The following is a 21,431-nucleotide window of genomic DNA, read 5'->3' as shown; positions in this document are numbered from 1 at the left end:
CTGTGGTAATGCAAATCATTCAGTAGGGGAGCGGATATTAAACCAGCCAAAGGGTCTCTACGTATAATCAAGCCCATTAACTGCCCCAAGTATCCTCTGCTGTAATGGAAAGGCAGTTAGTTGGGGATGGGCTTCTAGTTAAAAGGAAGGAGTCCCTAGGGATTCCAGTTTTGCAAGTGAACAATTTTAGGAAATGGCCTTACTTAATCAGCACCCTTTCAGAAGTAAAGATGATGCAGAGTTCCTGATACAAAAACCCGAGGTGTAATCAATTAGGTTTGTGCATATAAACTGTTCTAGTTCAGACTTCTTAAGTAGTAAGGGTGCCCTGGTCAAAGACAAAGTGGGCCAGTGTGACTAGTTTACAGGACAGGGACAAAAGCAATTATGGACATTATAAATTCAAGAGGAGGGCCCTTGAGAGTTCAACCCATGTAGCTTGCAAATAGGATAGCAATGGCCCATTAAAACGGACAGGACTCTGGACAACTGCAACTATGCAAATGAACTGTCCAAGAGCTGAGTTCTTGAATAATCTGCACGACCCAGCAATATTCCACCAAGTGTGGGGTTTCATTTTTTATTGCATGGGACCATGGATATACACAATTATGCACATCAATTTTTTAATAAGAGAAGGGACTTTGGGTAATCAGAACTCCTCAGAAGAAATGGCATCGAGATAAGAGCTATCCTAGACTAATGGATAGGATCATGGGAAATGAGAATTTTATATATTAACCCAAGGTGGCAGGTAGTCCGAACTACATAGGGGCAATGAAAAGAGCATGGGTGGATCTTACCTGTTAAGCAGGACCGTGATCAACAATAACTGAATCCATTAATATTCCAAAGTAAGTGACTTTTAAGATGAGCACTTCTGCTACAGTGCAAAAAAGTTGCAAAGGACCTGTGTAATGAACAATTGGGATTCTACACATTAATAATTCAAGGAACATGGTCTCAGGTAATCAGCAATGCCTAAGAGCAATGCAAATAGGATGGAGGATCATTGGTTAATGGGGGAACAGAAATTACAATTTGGTACTTTAATTGTACAAGAACAGGACTCCCCAGAAGCAGGACAAAACTGGTAGGATGCCTTTGTTTAATGGACAAGGCTATGACAACTGGGACTGAGCACATTAAAAAAAAATTGGTTTTTTTGTGCCCTTTGCTGAATCCAAGAGGGTTTTGGACTGGAATCTAATCCAATAGGCAGGGTTATGGGCAATTGCAACTTCACTCAGTACGAAGAGTTTAGGTGGTCAGCTCAGTAAATATGCACCGTCCAGAAAACTAGGATTGTGAGGACTGCAGCAATGACAGAGGAATGGTTTCTCCCTTATTGACATGGGATTGAGACGATTATGAGTAACTAGACTCATGGGCAATAATTGTCTGATATGAAGCTCTCAGTTAGTTAATGTTTCTTAACATTAATGCAAAGGATGAATGGATTCTTTTAACATGGGCCAAGGGACAAATGGGATTCTGTAGATTAACTGAAAATGGTGACTTGGATAGCCAGCACTCAAGATCAGGAATGCCAGAGGTAGAGAGGGTATCCCAGTCTAATGGATGAGCAATGGACAACTTATTTTTTTCACTGAATCAACAAAAATTGCACTGGCTTTAAGCAGAAACAGGACTGAGGCAGGGCTGGGGCTGGGGCTGGGGCTGGGGCTGGGGCTGGGGCTGGGGCTGGGCCAGAGACTGGGGCTGGGGCAGGGCCAGAGACTGGGGCTGGGATTGGGGCAGGGGCCAGGCCGGGCTGGGGCTGGGGCTGGGGCTGGGGCCGGGGCAGGGGCTGGGGCCGGGGCAGGGGCTGGGGCCAGAAAGGGGATTGCTGGGAACAGGGCTGAGGAGGAGCTAGGGGCTGTGGAGGCAGGGGACCACAGAAAATTGAAATTATGAACAATAATTCTCCAATATAATACATTCAAATAGAAGAAGCAAATTCACAGCAATTGGTTTCCTGCAGGTTTGTGGATCATTAGTCAATGAGTGCAGCATTAAGAGTGGGGACAAAGCAAGGCCTGAACCTGAGTGGACCTTCAAATATTCCTTTTCACATTCGGTCATAACGTTAAATTTTTAATTAATTACTTCTATGCTATAAGACTCTTCAAAAATCCAAAGGGAAGTAGTTTATGAAGTCAATTTCAAAGTAAAAAAATAGTTAAAAAAATGTTTAATGGTATATTATTTGACTTTGAATATCTAAATACAAAAAAAGGTTGAGAGGTTTGTAAAAAAGAAATTGAAAATTTTAAGGAATTTTAAAGGAATCCAAATATGAAAACCCATTAAATGTAATTAAAATGAATTCTACAAATAAAGCCCCTAAATACATTTCCATACTAGTCACTTAAGGCTGAAATCAAACACTAGCAAACCACATAATCAAACTATGTACGACTGACATCCAATAAATAAATAGAAATCAAAATCCGACCCCAGTATTAGCCACGGGGTAGGTGTTCCTCTTGAGGAAGGCAGGGATTCCTCTTCTGCCAACAGTTGGCCAACGATCATCTGCGATCCATTCTGGTCCTTGCCACCGACTCACTGCCAAGTTCACACTTAGCAGGCATGGAGCACTGCCCCTGGCCACAGCGCAGAAGAGCAGGGGGCGGGGGAGGGGGAAGTGGGGGAAGGGCTTCGGCCACGGCACCAATGCAGAGGAATGGCGTAAGGTTCTGCCTGCACAACCTAATATCCGGCACTGCAGGTGGCAGTGAGGGAGGGGAGGGAGCCAGTGAGAGGGAGGGAGGAAGTGGAAAGGCCAAATGTCCTTGGAAAGACTTTGGTACCACCCACTGAGATTAGTACAAATGTGGCCAGTCCTGACTGGCTGAATAGAGACGGCAGTGAGGTGCTATGCTAACTCATCTAACTCCATCCTCCACTAACTGGCTGTGACCAATTCTACCACCCTTTCTGATTGGGTGGGGCACGCGGCAATCTTAACACTGCCAATCCCTCCTTTCACTTTTTCCGCGGCAAAGTACGCCATCTTTAACAATGCGGCAGGCCCTCCTGATGCAAAGCCCGCCAAGAATGTAACGGTCAAACACCCCTGCCACGATATCCACGTGACAAACTGCCATGATGTCCACATGACAAGGTCAGCCATATTGTCCCTGCAGCAAAACCTATCAGGAAATGCACACGGCAGAGACAAAAGCCCGCCATGTTTTAGACTGCGGCAAGTACTTAAGCGGCCATCTTCTACTATGTAACAGAATATTTCTACCGCCATGCTGCACACTAGAACAAAGACACCCATGATGTGGCTTCCCGCCACTGGAACACTGCGGCAAAATGGATCCGCCATTTTGAACACTCTAACAAAGCAGAGAGCCATGCTAAGCAATGCTGCAAGGTCAAAATCGCCATTTTGAACACTGTGCCTAATTCTTCTCCCGCTCATTTTCCATTAGACCCTTGTAATATGACATAGGATGATCCTATGTTTTCCCACCTCATGATACCACAATTCATGCCAAGCTCCTAACATGACCCAAGTCAGCTCATTCAAAACATTTAACTCATGCAATGCATACCATTTCCTTTGCCTGTCACATTATTCATCTTACCTTCCTAGTGATACTTAGCACAGTTATCCCTCAGCCAAGCTGGGCGGCAAATCTGAAGTGGCCGCCATCTTTCCTCCCCAGCCTAACCAACCCTCTAGCCTAACTGCAAAGTCATCTCCCAACCAAAGCCGTAGGTCCACTCACACAACACAAACGATTAGCAGCAAAATTTTGTAGACATTCCAGATAGTACAAGGAACCACAAAACCCAACACTTTTCCAACCATATAAAGCCCTGATGGGTGGTATAAAACAAAAATCTAAGCAGGTATCCGCGGCCCCGATGGGCAAGGAAAAAAAATTAAAGCAGGTATCCGAGGCCCCGATGGGCAAGGAAAAAAAAAAATTAAAGCAGGTATCCGAGGCCCCGATGGGCAAAAAAAAAAAAAACACATTTAAAAAAGAGGCAGGTATCCATTGCCCCGATGGGCCAGAAGGTTAGGGAGAGAGGGGGTACACAGCAGGTATCCAAGGCCCCGATGGGCTAAGGGGGAAAAAAAAAATTAAAAGCAGGTATCCGTGGCCCCGATGGGCAAATTTTTAAAAAATAAAATAAAAGGCAGGTATCCATGACCCCGTTGGGTAAAAAATAATAACAATAATAATATATCTATCCACCTATCTATATACTCACTAAAACCAGGTATCCACAGCCCCAATGGGCAAAAAATATAGAAAAGGAGGAGAAAAAGAAAAAGAAACCACAAAACACCATAGGAGTCAACCAAAAATCATTCCAAAGAAAACGTCCTTTAAAATGGAAAATTGCCTTAAAATATCCCCAAGTATCTGTAAAATACTGAGAAGGTGTCAAGAAAATACTAGAAGAAAGTTTAGGTTTTTAAAAATATTTTATGAATTTTTGGTGTAATTTTTTCCAAGAAATACGCCATAAGGCATGGTTGGGGTCTAGAAAATGTTCCAGAAAGAACCACACGGGCAAAGAAATCCAATATTAATAAGCTTCCACCTCGGGAAAAGAAGAAATATGGCGGTCGCAGCAAAGGGCAGCGCTTTAAGAAGTGAGAGGGAGGGGACTGAGGGCGGAGGGAATAGAAGAGGAGTGGCCTAGAAGATTGAAAGCCAGACATATTTGTAGTTTAGCCGGTTCAAAAATTTACCCAGTAACAAGAAAAAGAGAGTTCAAGAAAATAGCAGTATACTAAAAAGAACATTATACTGGAAGTAGGCTTCATTTCTAGTCCGGGAGCCATGACTTCAAAGGGCTTTCAATGGGTTCGTGTCTGTAAAATAGGGACGTTAAGTAAATCAAATTAGATAACTGATGCTAAAATTCTCCTAAACAGTGTAACAAATGAAAAGGCTTTAGTTTAATTTGGTTTTGAAATAGGAGGAAGGAGGGGGGTAGAGCTTTGATATGTTAATAAACTATCCAAATACCTCATTTAGTCAGAATGAATAACTCTCCACCAGACATAGGAACCAAAGAAGCTAGGAAGGGGCAATACATTAACGTTAGAACCCTCTTCAAGGGACTTTCCCTTCCGTTATCTAATGTGATAGTGAAGGTTTACTCGGAAAAGAGACCCATAAAGGTTACATGATGTGCTCAAAGTCACATACTGTAATTCTGAGTCAGTGTATTTTCTACTCCAGCACTCTGCATTTCTGTGGCCCCTGAAAACAGAAGAATGGAAGTGCTTCTAAGTGAGCAAGAGAGAGGACAGAAAAATCATTTCACAGAATGCTGATTTAGCCCCTAACCAATCTATATTACTTGTAACTTTTAAACTGAGAACCCTTAATCTTCAGTATATTTTCTATTTACTCCGTGAATCTGACGACCCCAACATTGAAGCAGTCATAAGAATACAATAGTGAAGTTCACCCGCTGCCAGCAACTGGTAGGAAAATGCTCATATAAAAGCCAAAGCCTCCCCCAGAAACATAGCTATTTCGGTGAGAAGCAATTAATCTCATAAACTGTCCTATATTGTTTATCAGAGAAATAACAGAGAACCTGAGGGAAACAACCAACTATTCCACACAACTAGAAAATCAAAGGATACATTGCCCTCCCTGTGGCTGAACTGGAAAGTGTAACTTAACCCAAATACGAACAGGTAACTATGCCCTCCAGTCTCCAGGTAAGTTATAAAGTATGCAAAATTTTCTTCCTTAAAGGACGCACTCCATCTTCGAAGTGCTCTTGGTTCACATAAAATGGTACTCTGACTTGTCATTCCGAATAAGGAATATTATATGGTAAAAGTGGCATAATTTTCCACTGAACCCTTCCTGAACACTTAGAAGCAAATGCCCTCAAACAAATCTGCTATGCTCTCCAGATTTGGGGCAGGAAATGGGTTTCATATATATGGTATATGTATTTCTGTAAGTCTTAAAGATTTCACCTTAATTTAATCTTTCACAAGTTTCTAATGAGACAAATAAAGAAAAAGAGTCTTTCATTGCATAGAGTGGTAAATTAAGGTTGAGGAATGTTGTTTTCTTTGGGTTTGATTTAAAAGCTAGTGGCAGTTTTGTTGCTAAGTCTGTCCAACTCTTTGAGACCCCATGGACTATAGTGTGTCAGGCCTCTCTGTCCATGAGATTTTCCAGGCAAGAATACTGGAGTAGGTTGCCATCTCCTTCTCCAGGGGATTTTTCCCCACCCAGGGATTGAACCTAGGTCTCCTGCTTTGCAAGCAGATTTTTTACCAACTGAGCTACCAGGGAAACCATACCTGTAAAAGGCAATAAATAGCTACAACCACTTTGATAACGTTCAGTCAGCAGAAAGAAATGATTTGATTATATAAGTAGTTATTATATAACACCTGTGATTTCAATCTAGACTAATCAGCAGGAGGTAAATAGCAAGTCAGCTGTAACCAGCAGCAACACTATGAAGAGCAGTCCTAAGCTCCTTCTGTATAGGACACTAACTAATAGTATCATCCCGAATCTGACCTCACTATAGAATTTAACCTGTTTCAACTTATTGTGTCTTTTACACAGGCTACCAATAATTAGGGTAACTAGGCCTGTCCAATTGCATTTTCTACAATTGTGGAAATGTTCCATACTTTTTAGACCTTGGATTAGGGAAAATTTTCTAAAGCAAACCTCAAAAAGCATCGACTACAAAAAAAAAAAAAAAGATAAATTTGAATTTTTGAAATCAAAACCTTTTGTTTCCCAAAAACCCCTTAAAAAGTGAAAAGACAAGTTATAAATTGGTTGTCCTGGAGTTCTGCAGCTAGGCCCTGGTTCCAAGAGGGTCTCCAGACTGAAGATTATTCCCATTGACTGTCACAGTAATCTTTCATGGGATCGGGTGAGATTAGGCCCCCAATTGGTGTTGACATGCTAATTTGGGGGTACTCTCATTCACATCAGACACGGGACATTTTAAGGCTCTAAATTACCAAGATCCGATGCCAAGACTTGGGCTAAAAGAAATGCAGAAGACACAAACAGTTTCTAAAGAGCCTTTGTTCTGGAAGTAGTAAGTGTTGCTACCTTTTTCTAGTAAGGGAAGACATGAAATTAGACAAGTATGGTTCACTTGACAATAAAAAACATGAAGAAATGGTTTCGAGACCTAAAAATGAAGAGATGGTACTCAGCCCTTATGGAGAGTTTCCACATGAACTGTTTAATAAACAAGTATTTAAGTACCTCTTCTCTACCCATCATTCTAAGTCTTCATTGCTAAATCACTACATCTCTCTTGGGCCAATGAGTTTTATAGAAAGAACTACTTATATAGAAAGGTAAGCCCCCAAAATACATGCTTAGGGCCCAGCATACCCTGCAGCAACCCAGCACTTTCTTGCTGTTTATCAAGTTCAGGGTTTATTTATCTCCTTCCTGTTGCCTCCCTCCCCCACTTTCAGCCCACTTCACTTTCTTCCTTTCACAGCCTGGCTTTGCCTTCAGTTCTGCTTGACTTCATTTGATAAATCTGTTGGGATCACAAGTGTGGAAACTGAGATACTAAAAGGAAAAGTGACTTGCTGAAAGTCAGAGTTGGACCGAAATGGGATAGTCTCAGCATATTTTCTGGGGCTGTACCCTAGCTGTGCCCACTCCCTCTACTTTGGTTCTCCCAAATGTAGGACACACAGCAGGAATTATATGGGGCGGGGGGAGGATTCAAGTCCTCTTTTAAAAAGACTTCGATTATTTTACTTCTAGGCTTTTTATTTTGTTAACCTATACCTCCTCTCCCCTGCTCTCATAGTTCGAAGGCGAGGGGGAGGGGCAGGCAGGAACTACCTGTTTGAGCCACCAGATGGCAGCATGGAATAATCAAAGAAACACTGAGTCGCTTTTGGGGAAAGAGCCAACGTCTTATACCAAGCTCCGCTAAGGTCTGAGTCAAAGGGGAAAACGTCTTATACAGATTCAGTTAAGAGTGAAAGAAAAGTACTCAACTACCTCTAATCTGAACAGCCCACCTTAATGGGAGTTTGTCCGTGGCTTCGACGCGTGCCATTTAAAGAGGACTTTGGTAAAGCATTCAGAGTCGAATTAGCAGGCCGATGGGGAAGTGAGTAGTTAAAGGAACCAGGACATATGGAGAAGGGAATACTTGAGGAAGGACTCTTTACAACGCATAAGAACTGTCTGCAGTGGGAGAGAGATGATTAATCTTCTGTGTAGTTCCGTGCTGTGTTGTGCTTAGGCGCTCAGTCATTTTCGACTCTTTGTGACCCCATGGACTATGGCCTGCCAGGCTTCTCTGACCATGGGATTTTCCAGGCAAGAATACTGGAGTGGATTGCCATATCCTCCTCCAGGGGATCTTCCCAACCCAGGGATGGAATCCAGGTCTCCCACATTGCAGGTGGATTCTTAACCACCTGAGTCACCAGGGAAAGCCCCAAAATACTGGAGTGGGTAGCCTCTCCCTTCTCCAGGGGAACTTTCCGACCCAGGAGTTGAAACCGGCTCTCTTGCATTGCAGGAGGATTCTTTACCGGCTGAGCTACCAGGGAAGCCCCATGTGTGTAGCTCTAGGATGTCTGAATAAGGATATCTGAATATTTTGAGTTGTCCGAAGATGGAACAGTCTACTTCAGAATTGGTGAGATGCCAATCCCTGAAGGTATACAAGCTAACGGTGGATTCTGTGGGGATGCTATGGAGAGATTGATCAGATAAAAAGTTGGGCAACATGCCCTGAGGATCTTTTAACTAGCTCAAGATTCTACTAACCTCATCAGAGTATGTGGGACATTCCTGTAGTCCTGTCCCACCACACACACACACACACACACACACACACACACACACACACACACACACCACTTATGGTGTCCTTCAAGGGTAGATTAGGATGTTGGGAGAGGTTTTTATGTTTATCAAAAAAGAACAAGAGAGTTTATGGAAGTCTGCAATTTATGTTGAAATGCATCAAAGCATAAGAAAAGTTAACAGACTCGTAGATTCATAGATAAATGGTTATGTGATTTAAAACAAGTGTAACAACATGTCTATGGTACAATTTTTGTGGTAGGTCTTCAGTGTACTATTCTTTTATATTTTCTGTGTGATTGAAAGTTTTCATAATCAAAATGAAATGTTGGGGGGAGGGATGGCGTCACTAAGAATGAAGGAGAGGAAACTCCAAGGATTTATCCATCCACTAAAGCAACCACCATTAGGTTGGGGAAAACTGTTAGAATCAACTTTTTCAGAACTCTGGAATCTAAGGGGGAGAAAAAGAAACAACTAAGAGCAACCAGAGGAGTGCTTAATGAAGAAAGATTGCTTAAAAAAAAAAAGATAAGAGTATTATGTCATATTTTTGTACCCACTTACCACTCCCCATTTCTCATCTGGACATCTGCTGTGGGGGTGGCAGCATGCACAACTATTGTGGCTTACTTGTGTCGGGGGGAAGAAAATGGACCTTGTTTTATAATTAAAAAAAAAAAAAACCTTATAGACATTGCTACCATCTAACAGAAAAAGACTTTACCTTCTTTATTTTTGTAAGGTTATAATAAGTGATTACTATTATAATAATGTGACTACTATAATTACATAGTAATAAGTGATTATTAGGATCAATTGAAGGCCAAAAATTTAGATAACCCAGATGAAATGGGAAAATTCCAAGAAACACACAAGCTACCAAATCTGGTTCAAGAGGAAATAGAAAACCTGAACAAACCTATTCCAAGTAAGGCAGTTAAATCAGTTATGTCAAACCTTCCAACAAAGAAAAATCCAGGACCAGATGGCTTCACTAGTGAAATCTACCAAAAGTTTCAAGAATTAACACCAGTTAAAAGAGTTATGATTTTAACTGGTAAAATCATATTTCATCCCATGACACCAAAGCTAGACAGACGTCTTAAAAAAGAAGGCTACAGACCAAGATCTCTTATGTACAAAAATGCAAAAATTTTCAACAAAATGCTAGCAAACTGACTCCAGCAACATATATAAAAAAAAATTATAACCATGAGTAATCAGAATTTATCCCAGGAATGCAATAGTGCTTCAACGTATGAATATCAATCAATGTAATACTATACCACATTGATGAAATGTAGGAAACAACATGGTTATCTTAACTGATGCAGAAAAAGCATTTGATAAAATCCAATGCTTTATCATTATAAAAGTCAGCAAAATAAGAATAGAAAAGAACTTCCTCAACATGATAAAGGGCATTTATTTTTTTAAAAACCCAGCAAACATGAGACTCATTGGTGAAGATCTGAAAGTTTTCCCCCAAAGATCAGGAACAAGACAAGGGTGCTTACTTCCCCCATTGCTATTCAACATTGTCCTGTAAGTTCTAACCAAGCAATTAAGGAAGAAAAAGACATAAAGGATATCCAAACTGGAAAAATAGAAGTAAGCTTACTTCATTCATAGGTGACATGATCTTTTACACATGTATATAAAATCATAAACATCCAGAAAAATAGTGCTAGTGCTAATAAATCAATTCACCAGTAGTGAAAGATATAAAATCAATTGTATTTCTATACAGTGACAATGAACAATTTCAGAAGAAAATTTAAAATATTATTCACAATACCCAAAATGGAGAAATCTCCACACTGTTTTCCACAGTGGCTGCACCAATTTACATTCCCACCAACAGTATACTATGCTGCTGCTAAGTCGCTTCAGTCGTGTCCGACTCTGTGCGACCCCATAGATGGCAGCCCACCAGGCTCCCCCATCCCTGGGATTCTCCAGGCAAGAATACTGGAGTGGGTTGCCATTGCTTTCTCCAGTGCATGAAAGTGAAAAGTGAAAGTGAAGTCGCTCAGTCGTGTCCGACTCTTGGCGACCCCATGGACTGCAGCCCACCAGGCTCCTCCATCCATGGGATTTTCCAGGCAAGAGTACTGGGATGGGATGCCATTGCCTTCTTCTCCACACCCTCTCCAGCAAATATTATTTGTTGTCTTTCTGATAATAGCCATTCTGACAGATGTGAGGTGCTATCTCATGGTAGTTTTGATTTGTATTTCTGTGGTGATTAGCCATGCTGAACACTTTTCCTGTGCATGTTGACCATCAATATGTTTTCTTTGGGAAAATGTCTATTTTAGGTCTTCTGCCCATTTTTTATATGGTTTTTCATTTTGAATATGAGCTATTTACTTATTTTAGATATGAATCCCTTACTGGACATATCATTTGCAAATATTTTTCTCCCATTTAGTAGTTGTTGTTGTTGTTGTTGTTGTTTTTGCTGATGGCTTCCTTTGCTGTGCAAAAACTTTTAAGTTCAGTTTGTTCTAATTTATTTAGTTTTGTTTTTGTTTCCCTTGCCTAAGGAGATAGATTCAAAAAATATATTAAGACTTCCTGTTTTCTTCTAGGAATTTTACAGTTTCCAGCCTTACATTTAAGTCTTTAATCCATTTTGAGTTTATTTTCATATATGGTATGAGAAAAATGTTCTAATTTCATTCTTTTACATGTAGCTGTTAAGTCTCTGGGATCATCTTGGGGAAAAGAAGAGAAACCCAAACAAAATCTTAGGAACAAGTTCATTTATTAGGCTTTAAAAATAAATGAATAAGGAGCTTCTCTGGTGGGCCAGTGGCTAAGACTCCATGCTCCCAGTGTAGGGGGCCCAGATTCTATCCCTGGTCAGGGAACTAGATCCCACATGCAACAATTAAAAATCCTGCATGCTACAATGAAAACTGAAGATCCCATGTGCCACAACTAAGACCCAGCACAGCCAAATAAATAGTTTTTAAATAAAAAAATAAATGAATAAGATGGAGAGGAGGAAAAAAGTACCTAAAGACCAGCCACAAGTGGTGTATCCCCTAAAGTACTAAGTAGTAGTGACAATTTCAGGGGACCCAATTCTACCTTGTCTGAGCTAAGGGCAGACATAATCTGATGAAGAGGCATCTGGAAGTATGAAGGGATGGATCTTCTCAGAGAGTTTCTGCTTCCATAGAAATAATCAATGAGAACAGAAAACCACAAAGTTAGAAACCAAGATAAATAATACAGGAAGAGAAAGAAAAAATGCTCTAATCCTCAGCTCACTAGTTCTGACTTTTCAAGTATGGGTAGTAGATGCCCTGCTCTTAGAGGTCAGTGCTTGTTTGTATGCTGGGAGATATAGGAAGACTTAGGAGACTTCGGTGAAAAATGAGCCACCTTCTGTTTTTTGCTTCCACTGCTGCTGTTCACACAATTGTTACTGCCCACCGCCCCCCCATCCCCACTGACTTGAGTACTGTAGTTGACCCTGTCACCAAGCTGAGTTTTCTGGGTTCACTTCCTGACACAACTTCTGGAAGGTTTCAAACATACTCCCTGTCAGAGAGCTTGCTATCTGTGTCACTGGGAACCTGTACAGTGTCTTCTGATGACAGAAGATGGTTCCACAGCACAGGCGTCCCCAATCTCTGGGATCTAATGCCTACTGATCTGAGATGAAACTGATGTAACACTGATAGAAATAAAGTGCACAACAAATGTAATGCACTTGAATCATACTGAAACCATCCCCTCAACCCTGGTCCTTGGAAAAACTGTCTTCCCTGAAACCGATTCCTGGTGCCAAAAAGTTTGGGGACCGCTGCTGTAAGATAAACAGTATTTTTATTATCTGAGTTTTCCTAGAAAACAGAGACTTGGGCAAGGATTAAGAGTTAATGCTTTCTATGGGAAAGGCCTTCTCAGGACCATAAGAATGAGGGAAGAGGGAAAAGCGAAAGAGGCGAGAAAAGCTCATTGGCTACCAGCAGCATGGGGATGTTGAGGCTCACGTTGATTAAGGAACAGGAGGTGGATGAGATGGTAGCTTCTATAGTCTGTGACAAAGTAGACACAAACCAAGTCATCAGCTCATGGGAAGGAACAATTGATTTGCTCAGGTAAGATGACAACATTACTATTCTTTGCATAAATGGAAAAAGATGAGGCTGAGAAGTAAAATGAAATATGGATGGATTCCAGAGAGTTTGGTTTGTAGAGGCAAACATGGGAACAGCATGATTATGCTGGAGCTCTTATAGGCAAAGCTGTTCAAATACCTGAGTTGGAAAAATACAGATGAAGGTAGGATCATTCTGGGTGGAAATAGTGGGGAAAGAAAAATCAATTGATAGGACAAAGCTGAGTTTATCCTTACCACTTTAAAGAAGAAAAATGTCTGAAAGATCCATATTCATATTTTTGCTTGCACTCCACCTCCAGATTCCTTGAGTGAGGAAGATTAGAGGTTGCTACTCTGAATAGACACCAAACAACTTCTCTGCAAAGTCCTTAAGGCTACATTTACTAATGGGGTATTTTCCACCATCAACACTCTGATCAGTTGTGCATGGTTTTGGAAGTTCTGGGAGCCAATCTCAGGAGAAAATCTCTGTTAAAAAAACTGCAAAGACCCACCTAACTTATTTTCTTTTGTTTTGCTTCTTGGGAAAATGTGTGAATAGAGATTCATTTTTTAGTGTGAGCACAGAATTCTGGGATGCCAGCTATTAATCACATATGTGCGCACAAATGAACACACATACTTCTGAACTGCAGTAGCTCAAATGTGCAGCACTTGGGACTAAAACCTTAGGGCTTCTCCTTCAACACTTGTCTCTCCTTGCTCCCCACCTTTCCTCCCACTCCTTGACACTCACCTCAGCACTTGCTTCTATCATTTTACCCTAATACTTGGACCCTACTCACTTCCCACACTTGTACCCACATTCACCTACTACTTATCTTCACTCACTCCTCTTCTTTCTTATCTTTTCTTTCCCATCCCTTACTTTCCCCTCACAGCACAATCCCAAATCTCTAGCCTTCTTTAGGAGCTGAACTAAGTAGCAATTCTCCTCTTCATCAGAAAGATCAATCCAAGAAAGATAAACACGTTCTAGACTAAGTCTTCTTTCCTTTTGTCTTCTCTCCTCTGCATTCCTTCTCCAAGTCTCATTTGCAAGTGGCATTGTTTGTTAAAATCAAGGTTGAGGCATTAAAGACGAACAGGGGATTCTCTGGCAGTCCAGTGGTTAGGACTCTGCTCTTTCACTGCCTAGGGCCGTGATTCGACCTCCGGTTGGGGACCTAAGATCCCACAAGCCCCAAGCCATGGCCGTAAAAAAGAACTAAAGAACACGTGAAGAAGTAGCTGGAGAAGTCAAGGATAAGTAGAGGGCTTCCCTGGTGGTCCAGTGGTTAAGAATCCTCCCGCCAATGCAGAAGTCATTCATGGCTTTGATCCCTGGTCTGGGCAAATCCCACATGCAGCAGAGCAACCAAACCCATGCACCGCAACTACTGAGCCTGTGCTCTCTTAAAGCCCATGAGCCGCAACTACTGAAGCCTGATCACCTAAAGGCTGTGCTCCACAACAGGAAAAGTCACCGGAATGAGAAGTCCACGCTTGTCAATGAAGAGTATCCCTGCTCTCTGCAACTAGAGAAAGCCTGTGGGCAGCAACGAAAACGCACTGCAGCCATGAATAAATAAATAAGAATATTTTTTAAAAGGATAAGTAGAATAAACACTCAGGCATGCATCTCAGCCCCCTTCCCCCACCTTTTTTTTTTTTTTTTTTTGGTTAATGAGTAATGAACGAAAATTTTGAATGAGTAAATTAGGAGGTAAACCTGAAGGGAAGTGTGATGTGGATTGGGATTCAGAAGAAATTGAAATTTTATTGTGTGTCTGTAGACAATATACTGAAACTCTCTGGAAGTTTAGTTTGCCTTTTATAAAATTAGGTGTACCATTTTTTTAAAGTAGATTTCAGATTTGTAATGACTAAAGGCTTTCATAGCAGTCTCAGAACTAATTATGAAATGAACAAGCTATTATTATCTTTCTAGATATTCCTGAAATATCTTTGAATATTTAGCATTGTTTTGAGCAAGATGCTGTGTATTAGTTTTATACATTTGATGGGAAATTAAATTTATTAATCAAATATATTCACATTCATTTTTTCCACTAAATCTCACCTACAATGATTCAACTCTAGAAGAATTATCTAAAGGAATTCTCCAAATGATTGGGATATTATAAGACTCTGAAATATGATGTCTTGAAAGTCTTAGTATTAAATATAATACCATTCTAATCACAAATGCCTAAGAAATAAATGCTTTATTATATGACATTCTTACCAATGGCCATGGTTAAGAGTTTAATTGGATGGTGTAAACAGAATTTGTTTACAAAGGCAGTGAGTTGATCGATGTGGAGATAAACACTAAAATACTTCAATGAAAAGAACTCATCTGATTTTTCTGGCATTGCATGGATTCTTTATGGTTTTTGAGGTCACTCCAAGTTTTCTGATTTCATTTTATCTTTCCAAGTAATGGAGAAGCTGACTTCTTGGTATGGAAATATCCACACAAATCTGAAGACCTTGTTCAGAAATGTGAGAGGTGTGTCATTTTTACACTTTGTGAGATAGGCATAAGGAATAACAATGCCAAGGAGGTTTCAAACAGGAAATATCTCCTGTTTTCTTTCTGGAATCTCTGGCCTTCCTGCTTGCTACTCAGCTTTAATATTGAGGTATCTGGGCCTATATATGTGGCTTTCAACTCACTATCACACTTCCTGTAATTTCAAAATCAATTGTTCTTCCAGAGGCCAGTCTATTAAATACATAGGGACTCAAACCATGGGAAGAGTTATATAGGTCAGAATCCTCCTACCAGGTTGCCACTGGGAGGCCCTTCTCCCTCATCATATTGGGCAGTTGGACGTTGACAGGGTAATGAGTTTTGTTGGAGCCAGTGTGACATACATATAGATAAACCAATGAGGAGATTGGTAGAAAGAGTTCTTACATGAAAAAACATGTACTCTGAACCTGGAGATAGATCTGCTCCCCACTTTATAGAAACACAGTGGGACTATAAGGCACCTAACTAACACAACAGAAATTAAGACTCACTGGGTTGTGGTAGAAAACATGGATCAAGGAATTAGGAGTAATTTTCAGTTCTACAATTTGCTGTGTGACTGTGGGCAAGTCACTTCCATATTATTAAACTCTTTGCTAAATGAAAATCGAGACTGGTGGACACATAATCTCCAAGGGTCTTCAGAACTGAAATAGCTGTTTGAGTGGGAAAACGGTCTATAATCCATTCATTAATGGGAAATGGATCAGGTTTTAGATGTCAGGTGAGAAATTTGGGATGGGGTAGACAGAACGCCTGAGAGGGATACATCTTTCAGAAAAGGAGAGGTGCAAGGATTCAGCTTCACCTGCTTTCTAATTTTTCTGAAGGCTTACTTCTCCCTCTTGCCCACTGCCACCAATACCTTGCCTTTGATCTAGTCTTAGGAGTGGATACATGGTTATCACTTGGGCATGTAATGCCTAGGCTGATACTTTGTAAAATGGCATCTAGATAATTGGGCTCCCCCTTGATCTGTCACAGAAAATTCAGTGAATAGTAGTGCTTTAATTAGCCAGAGCCAAGTTCCAAGGGAGGAAAATTTCATAAAGGAGAGGGCTGGCTGAGCTTGGTTACCGTGAACATACCACTCACTTACTGCCCTTGGGGCTTCTAGCACAGTACTTCTCTTGTCTCTTGGAAATGCTAGCACATCTTCTGCCAGCTTGCCATGGTATCAACCTAGAAAATCTTAGAAAAATAATTCTTAAAGTCATTTAATCACTTCCTGGGAAAATGATTGGCATAACTCCTAGAGTGCCAGGAAAGTAATGCTAGATGCAGCTTAGTTTAAATTCTTAACTAATGGGAACATACTGTATAGCACAGAGAGCTCTACTTAATGCACTGTGGTGTCCTAAATAGGAGAGAAATCCAAAAAGGAGGGGATATGTGTAGATGTGTGGCTGATTCATTTTGCTGTGCAGTAGAAGCTAATACAACATTGTAAAAAGCAAATATACTGCAATAAAAATCAATTAAGATATTATTCAATAAAAATGCCAACCAAAAAATAAATTCTTCTCTCATAATCACATACATTATACTTTAAATACACACATATAGACATTACATACATATTCACACACAGAAGATAGAGACAAACACAGAGGGGAAAAATGTGTACATAATATCTATTGTTTCTGTCTTTCCTAGACAGCACTTTCTGATTGAAAAAGTGTACTTTTTACCTTATGCCATCCTTACTTTCTCAGATTTTCTCCTTTAATTTCACATCTTTGGATAGACTTTCTGAAAGAGGGAGGCCCACGGAAATCTAGGGGGAGATTGCCCCTCCCTTAGAAGGTTCAGACTTGAATGCCTCATCTCTTGATGCTTTGGCCTCATCTGAAGGACAAAGACAAAGGTTAGAGAAAAAGAAGAGGACTAAATTGGTGGAATTCTGATATGGGGTGTGGGGAGAGAGTGAAAAAGGAACTAATGGGAGTTTTTATTTCTGCACAAGGCGTCTGTTTCCTTTTTTCGAGGAGAGAAGTGATGAGAAGAGCTTCAGGAACCACTTACCAGTATTGGCCTCATATTCTTCAGTGAAATGATGAGTGTGGAAGCTGATCACCAGAGCTGTAAAACAAGGTAAAGACAACATCTTATGCTACCCCACCCTCTTCTTAACTTCTTGCTTTAAGAGCCCTTGGAGGTGGGACAGTTTCTTGGGTTGAAGGATTGACTTGTTTGATCCTGAGTAAACTTTTGTTCCTTTCTAAGGCAAGAATTGGAGAAGGGTAACTTTCCCACCCCACTTCCCTCAAAAAATTCTTAGCCTAGTGCTAGGAGAGAGCAGAAGGAGAGGGAAACAAGTGACAGTAGCAGTAGGGAAAGCCACAGATTTCCCCTCCATGGGTAGAGGGTGTCTGGGTAGTGGGGTAGTGAAGAGCATCACTGAGTTTAGCTCTTTTGCCTATGCAGCTGAGCCACCTGTTGAATGAGTTTGGAGGGGAGGGGCTGCAAGTCCATCTCCCCAAGTTACTGTTCCCTGGACCAGGGGGCAATTACCTAATTCCTCTTTTTCAGCCCCAAACTCCCTCCTCTCTGTTTTTCCTATGTAAATAGCTTACCCATAGGCTCTGGGACCACACAGCCCCCTTCAACCTGACTGGCAGCATCCTTCTTGATGCAATTCCTTTGTCTTTCTCTTCTCAGTCTCCCTCATCAGCCAGACCTCTCAGTTGTTCACTGTATTGTGAGGAGAAGTGACCCCAGAATTTCACTGCCCTCTGTCCTCCTACCCCAAACACACATACTCATAGTGATCCCTACATGGCTTCCCCCCAACACCACTATCTTGATGTTTCTGTTGAGTGGGCTATCCAGGATGGGATACTCTGGGATAGGTACCAGGTGAAAGTCGATAGAAAACTAGGACGTGACTGAGGTAGATATGGGCCACATATCTCATCGTTGCAAAGCAAAGAGGGCCAAAGGCCAAAGATCTCTCAGATATCTTTGTTGCTGGCATTTGTCACTTTCCTCAGATGTCACTTCTTGGCTTTCACCTCCTGTATCCAATCCCTCTTCCTTGCTTGCATCAGCGGCAGGGGATCAAAGAGGTATTAACTGGTTTCCTTCTGCAAAGGTAGCCCTCTTCTCTGAGTAAAGGCAAAGTTGTCAGGAAGAAACTTTTCATCCAAAGAAAGCTGACTCCTCTGAGTCTGAGTCAATCCAAAGTTAATGTGGCTGTTCCAGGACGAGGGACAGGTGGAATTCTGGCATGAGTAACAGAAAAAGAGCTACCAATACTACGTCTTCCTCAGCCCAAGTTTAAATACAGAACATCTCAGTTGAAGGGCATTTTAGGGGTCAGAATCTAAGTCTTTTACTTCTATAGTTAATGAAACCGAGGCTCAAAGACCTACTGTCACCTTGTGCAATATATTCAGGATGGGTACTTGGGAATAGGCAAGTGGAAAAAGAGAGTCAGAACTGAGACTAAAAATCAGATTTCCAGTTTCCCTATCCAGAGTGGTCCTCACTGCCACTGCCAGGTCCCCTTTCTTTAAATGAAAAATGTGCAGAGAGCTGGAAAGAGATTAGGCATGGTGGGTACCAGTTGGCCAAGATAAAGACAAAAGAGCAACCAAGTGCATTTTTTGGGCAACCTTTTGAGTAAGTAGACAGGTCTTTTGAGATTTTGTATTCAAGTTCATTTTCTTGATTTTTAAGTAGAAATGTCATCATATGGAACATACATTGTCTAGTTGCCCATAGTCTCTATAACGCCTTATTGTCTTCTATTCGATAATTTAACTCATTTATGTTACTTCTCTGTTCCCTGGGAGATATTCAATTGGCTATCTAGGGTTATTTGAGGGCAAGGACTATGCCAAATTTAGTATCTTTTTATCTCCAAATGGGAAATGGTAGGGAGATGACTTTGGGAATTTGCATCCATGTTCCTCAAGTTATCATTTTGTGACTGACATTCACAACTTTAAAAGACTACATTTAACCTTTAATAAAAATTGATTTCAGACAGTCTTCGCGGAGAGTTGCCGCGGTTTCCTGCTTCAACAGTGCTTGAACGGAACCCGGCTGCTCGTCCCCCCCTCACCCCGGCCGGCCACTCAGAGCCAGCCCTCGTCACCACTTGACAGCGCCCTCCGACCGGCCCAAGGTCCCCGCCGCCACTCCAGCACCGCTCAGCCGTCGCCGCCGCCGCCACCACCACCACCGCCCCTTTTCAGCCGCCCACCATGACGACCGCATCCCCCTCGCAGGTGCGCCAGAACTACCACCAGGACTCGGAGGCCGCCATCAACCGCCAGATCAATCTGGAGCTCTACGCCTCCTATGTCTACCTGTCCATGTCGTACTATTTTGACCGTGATGATGTGGCTTTGAAGAACTTTGCCAAATACTTTCTTCACCAATCTCATGAGGAGAGGGAACATGCTGAGAGACTGATGAAGCTGCAGAACCAGCGAGGCGACCGAATCTTCCTTCAGGATATCAAGAAACCAGACCGTGATGACTGGGAGAATGGGCTGAATGCAATGGAATGTGCGCTGTGCTTGGAAAGAAATGTGAATCAGTCGCTACTGGAACTGCACGAACTGGCCACTGAAAAAAATGATCCCCATCTGTGTGATTTCATTGAGACTCATTACCTGAGTGAGCAGGTGGAAGCCATCAAAGAATTGGGTGACCACATAACCAACCTGCGCAAGATGGGGGCCCCTGGATCGGGCATGGCAGAGTACCTCTTTGACAAGCACACCCTGGGACACAGTGACAGCTAAGCCTCAGGCTGGCTTCCCACAGCCACACGGGTGACTTCCCTGGTCACCAAGGCAGTGCATGCATATTTGGGTTACCTTCATCTTTTCTATAAGTTGTAACAAAACATCTACTTAAGTTCTTTCTTTAGTACCATTCCTTCAAATAAAGTAATTTGGTACCCCCCCCAAAAAAAATTGATTTCATCTGACTATAAATGTGTGTGTATAGAGGGAGACTTCCAGGAAAGAAAATGGAGGAAACCTGGATATCATGAACCTGGATAATATTATGCTAGGTGAAAGAAGCCAGACACAGAAGGATAAATACTACATGACACCATTTATATGAGGACGGTAAAATAGTCAAACTCACAGAAGCAGAGGGTGGAATGGTGGCTTTCAGGGATTAGTGGGAAGGGGAAATGGGGAAGTATTAGTCAAAGGGTACAAAGTTCTAGCTGTGCAAGATGGGTGAGTCCTAGAGATCTACTGTGCAGCATAGTGCCCATAGTTAACAATACTGTACTGTATTTGCTAAGAGAGTAGATGTTAGATGTTCTTAGCACACAAAAATAATAAGAAGATAGGAGGAAAGTTTTAGAGTTGTTGTATATGTTCATGACACAGATCATGGTGATGGCTGCATGTATATATTTACCTCCAAATTCATCAAGTGGTGGTGGTAGTTTAGTTGCTAAGTAGTGTCTGACTCTTGCGACCCCATGGACTATAGACTGCCAGGCTTCTCTGTCCATGGGACTCTCCAAGCAAGAATACTGGAGTGGGTTGCCATTTCTTTCTCCAAATTCATCAAGTCCTATTCATTAAATATGTACAGACTTTGTGTATTGATCATACCTCAGTAAACTTATTTTAAAAACTGGTAAATAAGGGGTGAGCGAGGAAACTGTCCTCTTTGCTTTAGGAATTCCTGCCTAGGTTTCTTGTGCTGATGCTGGCACCAAAGGGCACACCTATAATCTGAACCAACCTGTTTAATATAATAACAATATGATGTTTTAACTATATGTTACTTTAGCTTGGCATTTTATATTATTTTACATTTGTAGATCCTCTCACTCACCTGAACTAGTGCATAGCGCTATGAGTTAGGTGGAAAAAGGAGGAGGAAATACATTCAGAGAGATAATTTGTCCGAGGTCACAAATAAATAAATCGTCAATAATGACCCAGCCCTATTC

The 21,431-nt window shown here is 41.5% G+C and overlaps 1 long non-coding RNA gene and 1 pseudogene across 2 annotated transcripts in view; one reads left to right on the top strand and one right to left on the bottom strand.

The window, feature by feature from the left end:
* Positions 1 to 4,587, bottom strand: part of LOC102169084 — a 34,676-nt gene extending 30,089 nt beyond the window's left edge. Inside the window, exon 1 of the long non-coding RNA XR_001917557.1 lies at positions 2,459 to 4,587. This is a non-coding gene — a long non-coding RNA (uncharacterized LOC102169084). The remainder of the gene's footprint in view (positions 1 to 2,458) is intronic.
* Positions 4,588 to 19,469: 14,882 nt separating this feature from the next.
* On the top strand, positions 19,470 to 20,411 carry LOC102168808 (annotated as a pseudogene). The gene has a single exon (XR_001917561.1). The product of XR_001917561.1 is annotated as a ferritin heavy chain pseudogene (transcript).
* Positions 20,412 to 21,431: the final 1,020 nt, after the last annotated feature.

This window comes from Capra hircus (genome assembly GCF_001704415.2).
Source record: "Capra hircus breed San Clemente chromosome X unlocalized genomic scaffold, ASM170441v1, whole genome shotgun sequence".
NCBI lineage: Eukaryota > Metazoa > Chordata > Mammalia > Artiodactyla > Bovidae > Capra > Capra hircus.
The sequence above is the reverse complement of the archived record's forward strand: the minus strand, read 5'-3'. Positions and strand labels throughout refer to the sequence as shown.